Source organism: Arvicanthis niloticus, chromosome 16 (assembly GCF_011762505.2).
Source record: "Arvicanthis niloticus isolate mArvNil1 chromosome 16, mArvNil1.pat.X, whole genome shotgun sequence".
NCBI lineage: Eukaryota > Metazoa > Chordata > Mammalia > Rodentia > Muridae > Arvicanthis > Arvicanthis niloticus.
In genome coordinates, this window is record NC_047673.1 from 25,920,284 (window position 1) to 25,932,679 (window position 12,396).

Below are 12,396 nucleotides of genomic sequence, written 5' to 3' on the forward strand. Positions count from 1 at the left end.
AGGTGAGGAGTTAAAATTCCAGGAAAAAAACGGCACAAAGTACAATACGTTATTTGTTTTATTTATATGAGTACACTGTAGCTGTCTTCAGACACACCAGAAGAGGGCATTTAATCCCACTACAGATGGCTGTGAGCCACCATGTGGTTGCTGGAAAGCGAACTCAGGACCTCTGGAAGGGCAGTCAGTGCTCTTAAACACTGAGCCGTCTCTCCAGCCCCAATACAAGCTTCTTAAATGGTGGGTCTTGACACCCACTGTATTTGGTGGGAGAGTCCCTGAAAATCAGGGCCACCCTGAAAGCTCTTTGCATTTGTTAACAACCAAAAATTAATTCAGAATTTGTATGTGTTGATCTGGGGTACTCAAGCTGGCCTCGAATGTTGTGTCACATGACACAGCTTCACTACAGCTTTGCATTTGACCACAACAGATGGGTTTTGCATTTCGAATGCCCTTACCTTATGCAACACCAACAAAACCTTCCCCAAACACCTTGACTGCAGTGTTTTCACTGCGAACACACACACACACACACACATGCACACACACACACGCACACATGCACACACGCACACACACATGCACACACACACATGCACACACGCACACACACATGCACACACACACATGCACACACACACATGCACACACACACACTCACGCACACTTTTCCCACCCTTACATAATGGCTACATATGAAAAACAAAGATCCTTTTCTTCTATCCTCTTTTGGTATATTAATATCAAATCTTGGTGTATCTTTGGAATGTATTATGTTAGAGCATATGATTTTTAAAAATGTTGTTTGGGTTGCTGACTTAAGTTCCATAAAAAAAAAATAGTTAAGTGAATTATGTCTTGGGATTAGAACAGACTATTCAACCATTTCTGAAACAGCCCTAAACAGACTTCCACGGGTTTTGAACTGTGTGTTTATGCAAAGTAATATTCTTGGCATTGATAACTAGAAAATCAAAATACAGATCAACTCTGAAAAATGTTGAAGCTAGTCTGTATGCTGCACTATCAAATGCTCGGCCAAGATTTAATTCTGTGTGTAAAATAATTCGCTTTTCACTTTATCAAATGGTATAACTGTATGTATACCAAACACTTGTTTTTAAATAAAAATTTTTATGACGTATTACCAGTAAATATTCTGTTTGATTTTCTACTTTATGTATTCTTTCTCCTTCTTGGTATGTGAATGTGTGTTTGTAAGCGTATGGGCACATACTCCGACAAATGACTGTACCCATGCACTTAGGGGTAGCATTAACCAGACTTAATGGGTTATCAGAAAGAAGGAAATATATAAAATTAAGTGGGGAATGTGTTGGGAAAATATGGGGAGAGTTGGAAGAAGAAAATGACAGGGATATGATTACGTTTCATTGGATACATATATGAAGTTCTCCAAAGACTAGAAAAATTATAGTCTAAAAACTAATCATAAAGAAAGAGGGTTCTGAGGGGAACATTTTTAATTGTTTGCTTTGTTTTTTTGAGAGTTTCTCTGGGTGGCCCTGACTGTCCCGGAACTCACTCTGTAGACCAGGCTGGCAGAGCTGAGGAAGTCAGAGTCAGTAATTCCCATGCGGCACTCACACTTGGTTGAACATGTTTAAACACTCTCGTACTGTACATCTGCTGACATGCAGCTACCTATAACTTCACATGGCCGCTGCTGTCATTCCCTCTTCACAGAAGCATAGCAGGCAAAGCGGGTCCTTCCATTCTTATGAGCCTTTCTTTGCTCTAGGATGTAAAAAGGCATTGTCAGGGTTTTGTGTCTAGCTCTGAGCAGGAATGAAATGATGATCAAGGAGGAAGCAGGTGACACAGCGTTACCTGCTCTCCCCTTCCAAGTCTGAACTCAGCTTGGTTCCAGGCCTGGGGAAGGCCAACAGGTTCCACCAATGACCCATGGAAGAGGGCAGAGAAACACTGGTAACATTTCTATTCTGCAGTGTCATCTTGACATCCATTCCCTGGATGTAACTTAATGCTGCATCCACTTCAGAGGTGTTTACATCCACTGTGGTATACACTGCTATGTTTTGTTTTATTAAGACAGTCTCTGCTATAGCCAGACTGGCTGTATGCATGACTCTGCCTCATGACTGTCTCTGTCTCATGACTGCTGGGATTACAAGCATGTACTTCTGTGTTCAGCTTTGTCTTTACTATCTGGGGAATCTAGTCATGTCAGGACAAGTTTGAATAGCCACTCCAAACCTCATGCTGAGATGTAATTGCCGTTATAATTGTATTAAAAGTGGGCCCTTGAAAGACCAGTAGGTGTTAGGGTTCTGCTCTCAGGAGTAGATGACTGACACTATATTGAGAGTGGTCAGCTATCACAGGAGTGGGCTTCTGATGAAAGGGATGAAGCTTGCGCCCCTCGCTTTCCAGCTCATGAATGCTACCTTGACCTTCTCCTGTTATTGTGACACAGAGGCCCCTCGCCGGATCCTGGCACAGACGCGTATGCTTTTGAGCCTCCAAACCAGTAAGTTAAACAAGCTTCTGTTGTTTGTAGTTTTGGAAGGTTCTTGTCTCATAATGTTATGGATAGCCCACCAGCGATGACCACTCAGACAGCTTATAGCCAATTGAAAGTCTTTATTCCAACTGACTGGGACTATACCCAGGTACTCAGGGACCTAGATAAAGCCTCTGAGTGTCCAAGATATGGAAGTTTTGAAGGCAGAAACCATGTCATGGCATCTAGCTCTGCAGCTTTGGGGGTGGGGGGCTTCATGTAAACAAGCAGTTTCACAGAAGCTAATAATAATAATGGGTAGGCTGGAGGGGTACGATTGAAGAAGCAGGTAGTTTAACAGACACTAAGATGAATTAGCTGGGACATCCTGGCCTCGAATTCCTAGAACAGAGTTGGATAATTTTCTATGGGATTCTCCATGAAAGAGATCAAATTCTGGTTAAGCCTGAAATAGCCTCAGCCAGAATCCAAGCTAGAGGAACCTCTCTGCACTGGCTTGCCCTGTCGCAATAATGCTTTGTCCGAACTTTTTTTCTATTCTGGCTTGCTTGTTTTTACTTTATCTTATTCTGTCTCATTTTATGTTATTATTATTTTTTTAGATGCTTGTTCATTTTCTAATAAAAAAAACAAAGAGAAAAGAAAGGACATGGATTTGAGTGAGCAGGGAGTGAGGGAGGGTCCAGGAGTTGAAGGATGGGAAGTGTATAACAAGAACGCTTTGTGTGAAAAATGAAAATCTATTTTCAGTTAAAAACAAAAACAAAACCAAGCAGGTCTGTGGTGTGTTCTCGTCGCAGCAGAAAGCAGGAAGCAGTAGAAAGGCCACAAATACAGGATCCAAGGTCATTATCATTCCCTGTGTTATCTGCTGCTACAGAGTCGGTGGAGGCCAATGTGCTAACATCTGTGGGTTGAGCAGAGCCTCAGTTCCCAATTAAAAGATAAGAAGCCAGACAGGGAGAGTAAATAGTTTCCATCCCAGGAGCAATGTCTGATTGACAGGTGGGTGGTACTCCCTGGAGTGTCAGAGACTATCAGACCTTGTTCAGAGGATGGAGAGAAAGGGGCTTTTACAGTCATAGATGATGGGACCAGAGTGAAAACCCAGCATATCTAAGGCCTCCTGAGAATGGCATTTTTCTCTTTTACCTGACAGCCAATGGATGGCCCAGTACCTGACATATAACAGGTAGGTAACATATGATCGAATCAATAAACATATCATTGCAGCCCAGCCACAAGGCTTACTGCTTCTTCTAAGTTGTCATTTTATACAAATGAGGAAATATTCTCTGAATAGAGAACCAGATTGCCAACCCTGCGATGAACCCTAAAATGAAAGACACCATCTCAACACTGGGAAAGACACCATCCCAAGCCAGTTCCCATGGGAAGAACACGGGAGATGTTGACTCCTCCACATTGTGCTTGGCGGGCAAAACTTTGAGTGTTGGCCACAAGTTAGAGATACAGAAATGGTGAGACCATAAGTCAGTAGGACAAGATGGAAATGGGGAGGGAGACACACAGGAAAGGAAAAAGAGCAGGGCAAGGTATCTTACTTCTGTGGGAATGCTAGAGTGAAGGGGGGGATCATGGAAGTGCATCAGACTCCCTCCTGCATTTGTCATGACAAAGTTGGACAATTTTCTCACTGAAATAACTCAATTGGCCCTTTGGTGTAGCAGGATAATTCCCTGCTTCTGCTACATTGTATATGCAGTGGAGCTTGGTGATGGGCAATATGAAAGGTAGGCAGAGTGAGGGAGGGGAAGAGAGAAGGAGAGGAAAGAGAGGAGAGAAGGAGAGAAAGGGGAGGAGAGAAGGAGAGGAAGGGGAGGAGAGAAGGAAAGGAAGGGGAGGAGAGAAGGAGAGGAAGGGGAGGGGAGAAGGAAAGGAAGGGGAAGAGAGAAGGAAAGGAAGGGGAGGGGAATAAGGGAGAAGAGTCTATTGACCATGGAGGAAGACGGGTTGCTGGAAAGCAGTCCTGGGTAGCAATTTATCAAAAGGTTAGATATTGGGTAACAATACTAATTCTGTGGGCATCTTGTTAATTGAGCATTTCCAAATATATAAATCCATTGGATAATCTTTAAGCATGAAGAGTCTTCATTCTACTGGGTACCATGAGTATAGAAGATATTGTCTGGGATTCGGCTGAGCTTTGTGGATGCAGCGTGGTGGATTGGCAGAGCCAACCCCCATGCTGACTTCTCGTGGGTCTAGTTGTGGTGCACATGGCTTCTGGCCGACTCTAGTGCGGAATATGGCAGCCGGAGCTAAGCAGAGCTGCCCCACCAATTAGATAGCCAACCGATGCCTAGGCTTTTCTACATATCTCCCAATACACTTTGGAACACCATGAGAGATAGTGGAAAAGGCACAAGCCCTGGAGAAAAAAGAAAATATTAATTTGTTCAAGGAAGTGATTGCAATGTTATTATTATGTTACAATGTAATTACTATGCTTATGTCATGACCAAAATGGTACAAGGGAAAGGGTGTTGGGAATATACTAGGAGAGTGTCACAGTTTTGTCCTTGTCTTTAGAGTGTTCTGCCTTATCAAAATCCCATATCCCTTCAAAGTCGATTGTGCCCAATGAAGCATAACCAACCAAGCAATCCTCAAAGCCAACACCAAGGTCAATTCAAAAAATGTATGAAGCACAAATGTGGAAGAAAAATTAAGATGTTGCACTAAAAAAAGTTTGCTTACCATGAAAGGAACTCTGGGACTAGACACAGGGATCGGCAGTTAAGGGAATGGACTTCTCTCACAAGGATCTGAGTTAGGTTCCCAGTACCCACATTGGGCTTCTCACAACTGTCTATAACTCTAGCTCCAGGCCTTTAACATCACTGGCTTCCTCCACAGGCACCTGTGCAAACATGTACAAACCTATACAGAGATAACACATAATTTAGGATGAGATGAATTCTTTATTTAAATAGGGAGGAAGGGAGAGCATAGCAAAGAAGCCTCAAAAATGAGCTCTCCCGTGAGTTAATACATTTAAAGATCCCAGAAAGGTGCTGGCCACAGGATAGCCATACTGGTCTTGGTGGCATTGTCTTTGGTTTGCTGTCCATTCAAGCTGTAAGAATGGAGACAGCGCTGGGTGTGTGTATCTGGGAGATCAGGAAGCCTCAGAATACCAGGGAGGCACAGGAGGAAGCCCTCTGACTATAGGGAATTTGATGGGGCAGGGGACAAAGGGAGGGAGGCCATGAGAAAGGGACATTTACCAGAGCATAAATGTGGAGGTGTGCAGACCTCCAAGAAACTTTAGGGTTTTAGTCCAGAAAGGAGGCTCATAGACGCTTTCAGATTTAGGGTTTCTCTGGCGTCAACAAAAAAAACAGTATAATGAGTGATGGGGAGAAGCAGCTATCCTGGTTCATGCCATCACAAAGAGAGAAAGATGTAGTAGCTCCAACTGTGCCCAGACCTTTCCACACCTGGTCCCTGAATCACTAATTTAGAAGACAGAAACCACCATTCCCACTGAAACTGAGCCCACACAGGCCTGGTGCACTTTCCTGAGGACACACAGTAGCCACTGGCAAGCTGGGGCATGAGTTCTATTTGTCTTCTATTCTATGAAATATATATGTATGTACATATATATTTCATATACATATATATACGTATATATATGAAAACACTAAAGAATAAGCAATGAAAAATGTCGTGTGTGTGTGTGTGTGTGTGTGTGTGTGTGTGTGTCCTCTACAGTGTCCAGGGTGGCACTCTGGGTATCTTATCTGAGGAACATTATGAAGGTGAGTGAGTATGTGCTAGATGTTTATTCTGTGTGTGGTGGCGTCTTCTTCATGGTTGCACACATGCGCATCAAGCTCTCTTCTTCGAGACTCATCCGAAGCTGCACACCAGAGCTTCCTCATTCTTTGGGGAAACTGCATATTAGTTTACTTTATGAATATGTCTTAATCTATCTGTCCCATCTCCCAACACCACTGGACTTTTAGGTAGTTTCCAGTCTTTTCTTCCACAAACTATGTGACAATGAATAATCTTATACCGGCATTATTGGAACTTGAGAGAATGCACCTAAGGGAGGTACCTCTAACCATGCCATTGCTGGGACAGAGAGTTTCTGTTTTCCTAGCACTGACTGATAGGTAAATTTCTGGTTTTCCAACTTCCTTACCTTCTCAGCCAGGGGCCTTAGAGAAAAAAGCCACAGAGGGGATTATTTCAAATACAGAACCAATTAAAGGGAACAAAGATGGGGATTGGGGGAGACAGCATGGGGCCTTACTAGGCAGAAGAGCCAAAGGAAGGTGTTATGTGACCCCAGGAGCCGGGTCAAGAAGAAAGCTAGATCTCAGATCAGAAGCCAGGACCAGAAAGCACAATGGGGCTGCCAGGGGGAAGCTGAAGAGAGCTGGGAAGCTAGCCTGAGGCAGGGAGGGAGGAGGATACTTGGCTCCACCTTTTCTATGCTCTGCCAAGTCATCCCTGCAAGAGTGGCTGGTCCTTGAAGGTATGTGTCCCTCTCTTTGCCCTTCGCAGTGATCAGCTTGCCTTCCTTCCAGAGGGTGTTTGGTTTTGGGTTTTAATAAAATTCTCCCCTCCCTTTGCCCAGCATTCTCAATCCTGAGGAGAAGCTAAAATAAGATCTCAAATAAGACTCCTAAATAATCTCTTTTGTCCTCTTTTCTCTTCCTCTTCCCACCCTCTCTCCTCACCTATTCTTTTCTTCTCCCTTCCCCTCCCTTCCCCTCTCCTCATTCACTCATTGTACTGATGGCTGACTGAGGTTGTGATTGGTTTTTATCACTTCCTTCTGCTTCTGCTCTTCTCTACCTCCCTTGCTCTCTTTGAGCAGATGTCTAACTTGTCAGTTGATCTAAATCTTTGTGGTGGCACATGCCTTTAATCCCAGCACTTGGGAGGCAGAGGCAGGCGGATTTCTGAGTTCAAGACTAGCTTGGTCTACAGAGTGAGTTCCAGGACAGCCAGGGCTACACAGAGAAACCCTGTCTCGAAAAAAACAAAAAACAACAAAACAAAACAAACCCCACAAATCTTTGTACTCAAGAGGATCTGTGTTTTGTTTTTGTTTTGTTTTTTAAATAGTTATGATGGTTTGAATAGGTATGGCCCCCTAGATTCCTGTGTTTGAATGCTTGGCCCATAGAGAATGGTACTATTAGGAGGTGTAGCTTTGTTGGAATAGGTGTGGCCTTGTTGTGGGAAGTATGCCACTGTGGAGGTGGGCTTCGAGGTCTCCTATGTTTAAGCTACACCCAATGTGGTACACATTTAATTGAGGTCTCCTATGTTTAAGCTATGCCCAATGTGGTACACATTTAACTGGGACTGGCTTATGATTCAGAGGCTCAGTCCACTATTGTCATGGTGAGATGCATGGTGGTCGGCAGGTAGACCAAGCTGGAAAGGTAGCACAGCAATAGAAATTCTAATTAAGACACTTCCTATTAGGGTGGGATTTTCAGGCAGAGGTTGTTTGGTTGCAATCCCCCCCTCCCCCAAGGGACTAAGGTGCATATTTTACATACCAAAGCAGACCTGGCCTCCAGGTTCTCTCAGCATCCCTCAGTCCCTACCTGGCATACCCTGCTCCCAATCCTGAACTTTCCAGCCCAGGAGCTCAGTCACCTTCCCCTAGAGGCTCTTCCCAATATAATCCAGAAGTTTTGGTCTCTCTCTCTCTTCTTCCCTTGTCTCTCTGCATGCATCCTTTCTTTGTCCTCCCACCTTCCCATGAGTACTCCCCTGGCCTCCTTCCTTGGGGCCAGTGAACTCACCCGAGAGCAGCTTCCCAATAAACCTGCCTTTAATATATTCTAATCTGGCTTGGATTGGCTCATTTCACTGGTAGAGAAATAACCTACCAGTTATTTTTATTAAGGAAAAAAAAAAAAGCTATGTGAAGAGAGGCAGGGATTGGAATAGTTCCTCTACAATCAAAGAAAAACCAATGGTCATCAATAGATCCTTAAAGGTGGGAGAGAACTATGCCCCAGAGTCCTCCATAGAGTTCCAAGGACACTTTGGTTTTGGACAACTACACTGTAGAACTGTGGTAGACTATAGCTTCTGTCGCCTTCAGCCTCCTGAGGTGGCGCTTTGATGTGACCACACTAGGAAAACAGATGTACTTCCACTATATAGACTGTTGGAGGACTGTGCTCATGCCAGTGAAGGTGGGAAGGGACACTGTTGGACTCTAAGATCCAAAACCAGAGGACACGCTCCCCCAGAGACACTCACTGACAGGATTCGCTGCAATAACATGAGGTTTATTGATGCCAGTGCACCGGGGCTCTCCCGCATGCAGGCAAGAGAACCCCCAAACAAAAGCTGGGAGCAGTTCTTATACAGAGTTTACGAGGGCAACCGCAAAGGACCAGAGGCTGACCTTCCCAGGCCCGGTCTATAGATGACTCAGATTCGCACATCACTTTTATGACAATGAGTGTCTTCCGTTTGCCCAGGTTTACTACATTAAGGGCTCAGTTTCCTGACCCCCTCCCATCCTGGGCCCCTCTCCTGGAATGTGTGTCCTATGCTCTGGGCCTTCCCCACCCGCAGGTGGGTTCCCTTCCTTGTGGTCTGAGGAATGTTAATCAGCCTCTCTCTTCCTCTTCTGAATGTTAATCCAGCAAGTGTCCTCTGACTAAGGAGTGTGCGCTTCCCGGAATGCGTCCAGAGGCAGTGAATTCTCAGTTCAAACCGAGACCTGAATATCTCACATTTGGTTCCTACAACACGTCAGGGCTCCCCCACTGCCTCTTTATTCATTTTGCTCAGCCTCAGCTCTTCCATAATGTTAGCACTTAGGGGTTAATCATTGTTTTTGATTTGGCCAAAGTAGTATGTACATATATATGTATATATTTCATATGTATGTATATAAAATATATATGTACATGCATATATGTGTATATATATGTACGTACATGTATGTATATATTTCATATGTATGTATATGAAATATATATGTACATACACATATATGTATGTATATATATACATATATATACTATATATACTATATATATATACACACACATATATATATATACTATATATGTATATATACATACATATATAGTATATATATATATTATAGCACTAATTCACATAAAATAATGTGTAATATAATAATGCCCTTCGTGTCAGCCACTTATACCTAGAGATACTTTCTACCTGGGATCCCCAGTGGCCTCACCAGACCAGGACTTGGATCACTGTCCAACTCAGCCATCATCAAAAAAAAGCTTTCTCCTGAAGTAAGTAGTTGAAAATGAATACAAAGACCCACAACTGAACACTGTGCCATGAGGGAGAGACCTTGGAACACCCAGTCCTAAATTGGTAAATGACTCACTCATCTGCAACTATTGAAAATCAAGAAAAACGGAGAGTTGGTTAAGTCACCACTCAAACAGAAAGCTTTCCAGAGCACAGGAGGAAAGATCTTGGTTAGAAACCAGGACTCCTGCCCCTGATTTCCCTGAGTTCACTAATTCCCTAATACTGCACAACAGAGGAGCACCCACTGAGGGAATGAGGCAGCACGACCTTAATGGGTGTTGGCTCCTTTATGCCATGCAGAACCACGCTCTCCCACCTGGCAGATGACTGGGTCCTCTGGCCTGGGAGCTACCACATACAGAACATGGGTGATCTGCCCCAAAGACGAACAGTGAGTGCCGTATGAAATTTGGTTGAAACAGGATCCCAAGACTCTCTGGGGAAATGCGATAATCTCAGGGGAAAGACCAAGACAATGACAACAGATCAGCCTGTAACCAGCCCACCCAGCTGGTTCTACAGCCAAGAGAGACATGAGCCAACTCCCACATTTTCTTAATGCATCCAATCACTTTGTAAATTTGTATTCTTATGGCCGTGGGATCCAACCCCAGGCAAGCAGACTACCTTGGCTATAGTCACAATCCTTCCCAGCTGCTTCAAAAATACCTTACATTTAAATATGATCAGCTGGATAGCTAAGAGTTACTGTTTATCTGAAGTGGATATGTGAGTTGAAGATGGTTGGACTTGGGATGGCTCCTCAGTCTTTCACATTTTAAATAGGGTTGTACATAATGGGAGTAAAACTAAGGAATCCAGAGCTGGAGAGATGGCTCAGTGGTTAAGAGCACTGACTGCTCTTCCAGGGGTCCTGAGTTCAATTCCCAGCAACCACATGGTGGCTCACAACCATCTGTAATGGGATCTGATGCCCTCTTCTGATGTGTCTGAAGACAGCTACAGTGTACTCGTATACATAAAATAAATAATTCTTTAAAAACAACAACAAACTAAGGAATCCAGTGTGTCTGGCGGAAGAAGTGGGCTGGCTGTCCTCTTGTCACACCAACGCAGAACATTTCTCTGCCCTTCACTCCCCTGCTCCATCCCTAATGACATCTCCAGGGCACCCTTCCCTCTGGCTTCCTTTGGGAACAGAAATGGAGAGACATTAAAATACCTAATTCACTCCTGCCTCCAATGCTGGCACGGATTTGACTAGACTCAGTCCTCTTCCTCAGTTCCAGCTTCAGTTGGCTCCACTAACCACCAACCTCTTCATTTGTTCCTACTGGTGAAGTTGAATCGCTGTGGTAAAGTTTATTCTCCCCAGAGTGTGTCTAGAGTGAGTGATGATCTTTATAAAACCAACACTGTTAGATCCTTATAACTGGAGCAAGCGACTCTTATCTACCTAGTTGTTCACATTTAAATACAAGATATTTAAAGTGTAGTTGGAAACGGCTGGGAATATATAGGTCCATGGTAGCACACTGGAGGCCCATGGTTTGATCTCCAGTGACACAAGAATACAAATAAAAGGGAACTTTAGGTAGTCGGGAACATTAAGGAAATGGGGGAGGAGGACCGAAGAGATTGCTTAATGGTTACTAAGCACTGACTAGCTGCTCTTCCAGGGGGCCTAGGTTCAAATCCCAACACCCACATCATAGCTCACCATAGCCCCTGTAACTGCAGTTCCAGGGGATCAGACAACCTCTTCTGGTTTCCATGGATACCAGGTAGGCATACAGTACACAGACATATATAACATGCAGGCAAAATGTGCGTACACATAAAATAATGGAAGAGAAAGGGGGCAGGGAGAGAGGAGAGCAAGCTTCAGCTTTCTGCTGAAGCGTGATCTGGGTGGGCTGGGTGGCTGGAAACATCTTGCTGTCAACCGAAGGCTAGGAGATCTGTAAGACTCATTGTGTAAAACATAGAGAATATTAAAGAAGGGGAAAGACAGTGGTTCCCATTTTCCCTTCAGTCTTGTGCTTGCAATAGCGTGGCACAAGGTTGTGTGGACAGGAGACTCGAGTGGTGTGGCTGTTTCTTCTGCATTTAATGTGTGCACTTCTCCCAGAGTATCCAGCAGGACCATGTTGGGCCCAGGATTCATCATGTCAATGGTCAGTCACAATCACTATGCATAGATCGTGATTTGTGGCACCTTTTTTTTTTCTTCAGAAATAAGGATATTTAATCATCCCCTAACAGACACAAAGGTTTAAGAGGTTTGATCTCTGAAAAGATGGATTAAACCCTTAAAGTCGTATACTCAATAAAATTTTTAAATAAACAAAAGACATGAAACAAAAGAAGAAGCAAAGTTCAAAGTGTATTTTATTGAGTAAAAATGTTTTCTCGGCCCAAAGACACAAAGTTAGATGACAAGGTAGAGTGTATTTGCAAATTAAAATAGCAGAAAGTTGCCTTCAGGCTGCTGGTACACAGGGATGCTACAACACCAGGTGTGGCTGATGCTGGAGAAACGGAATCTCTGACACTGAAAGGGAGAGGTGCTTGGCAGTGACAGTGGTGGATCTAGGGACTTCATCCAGCAG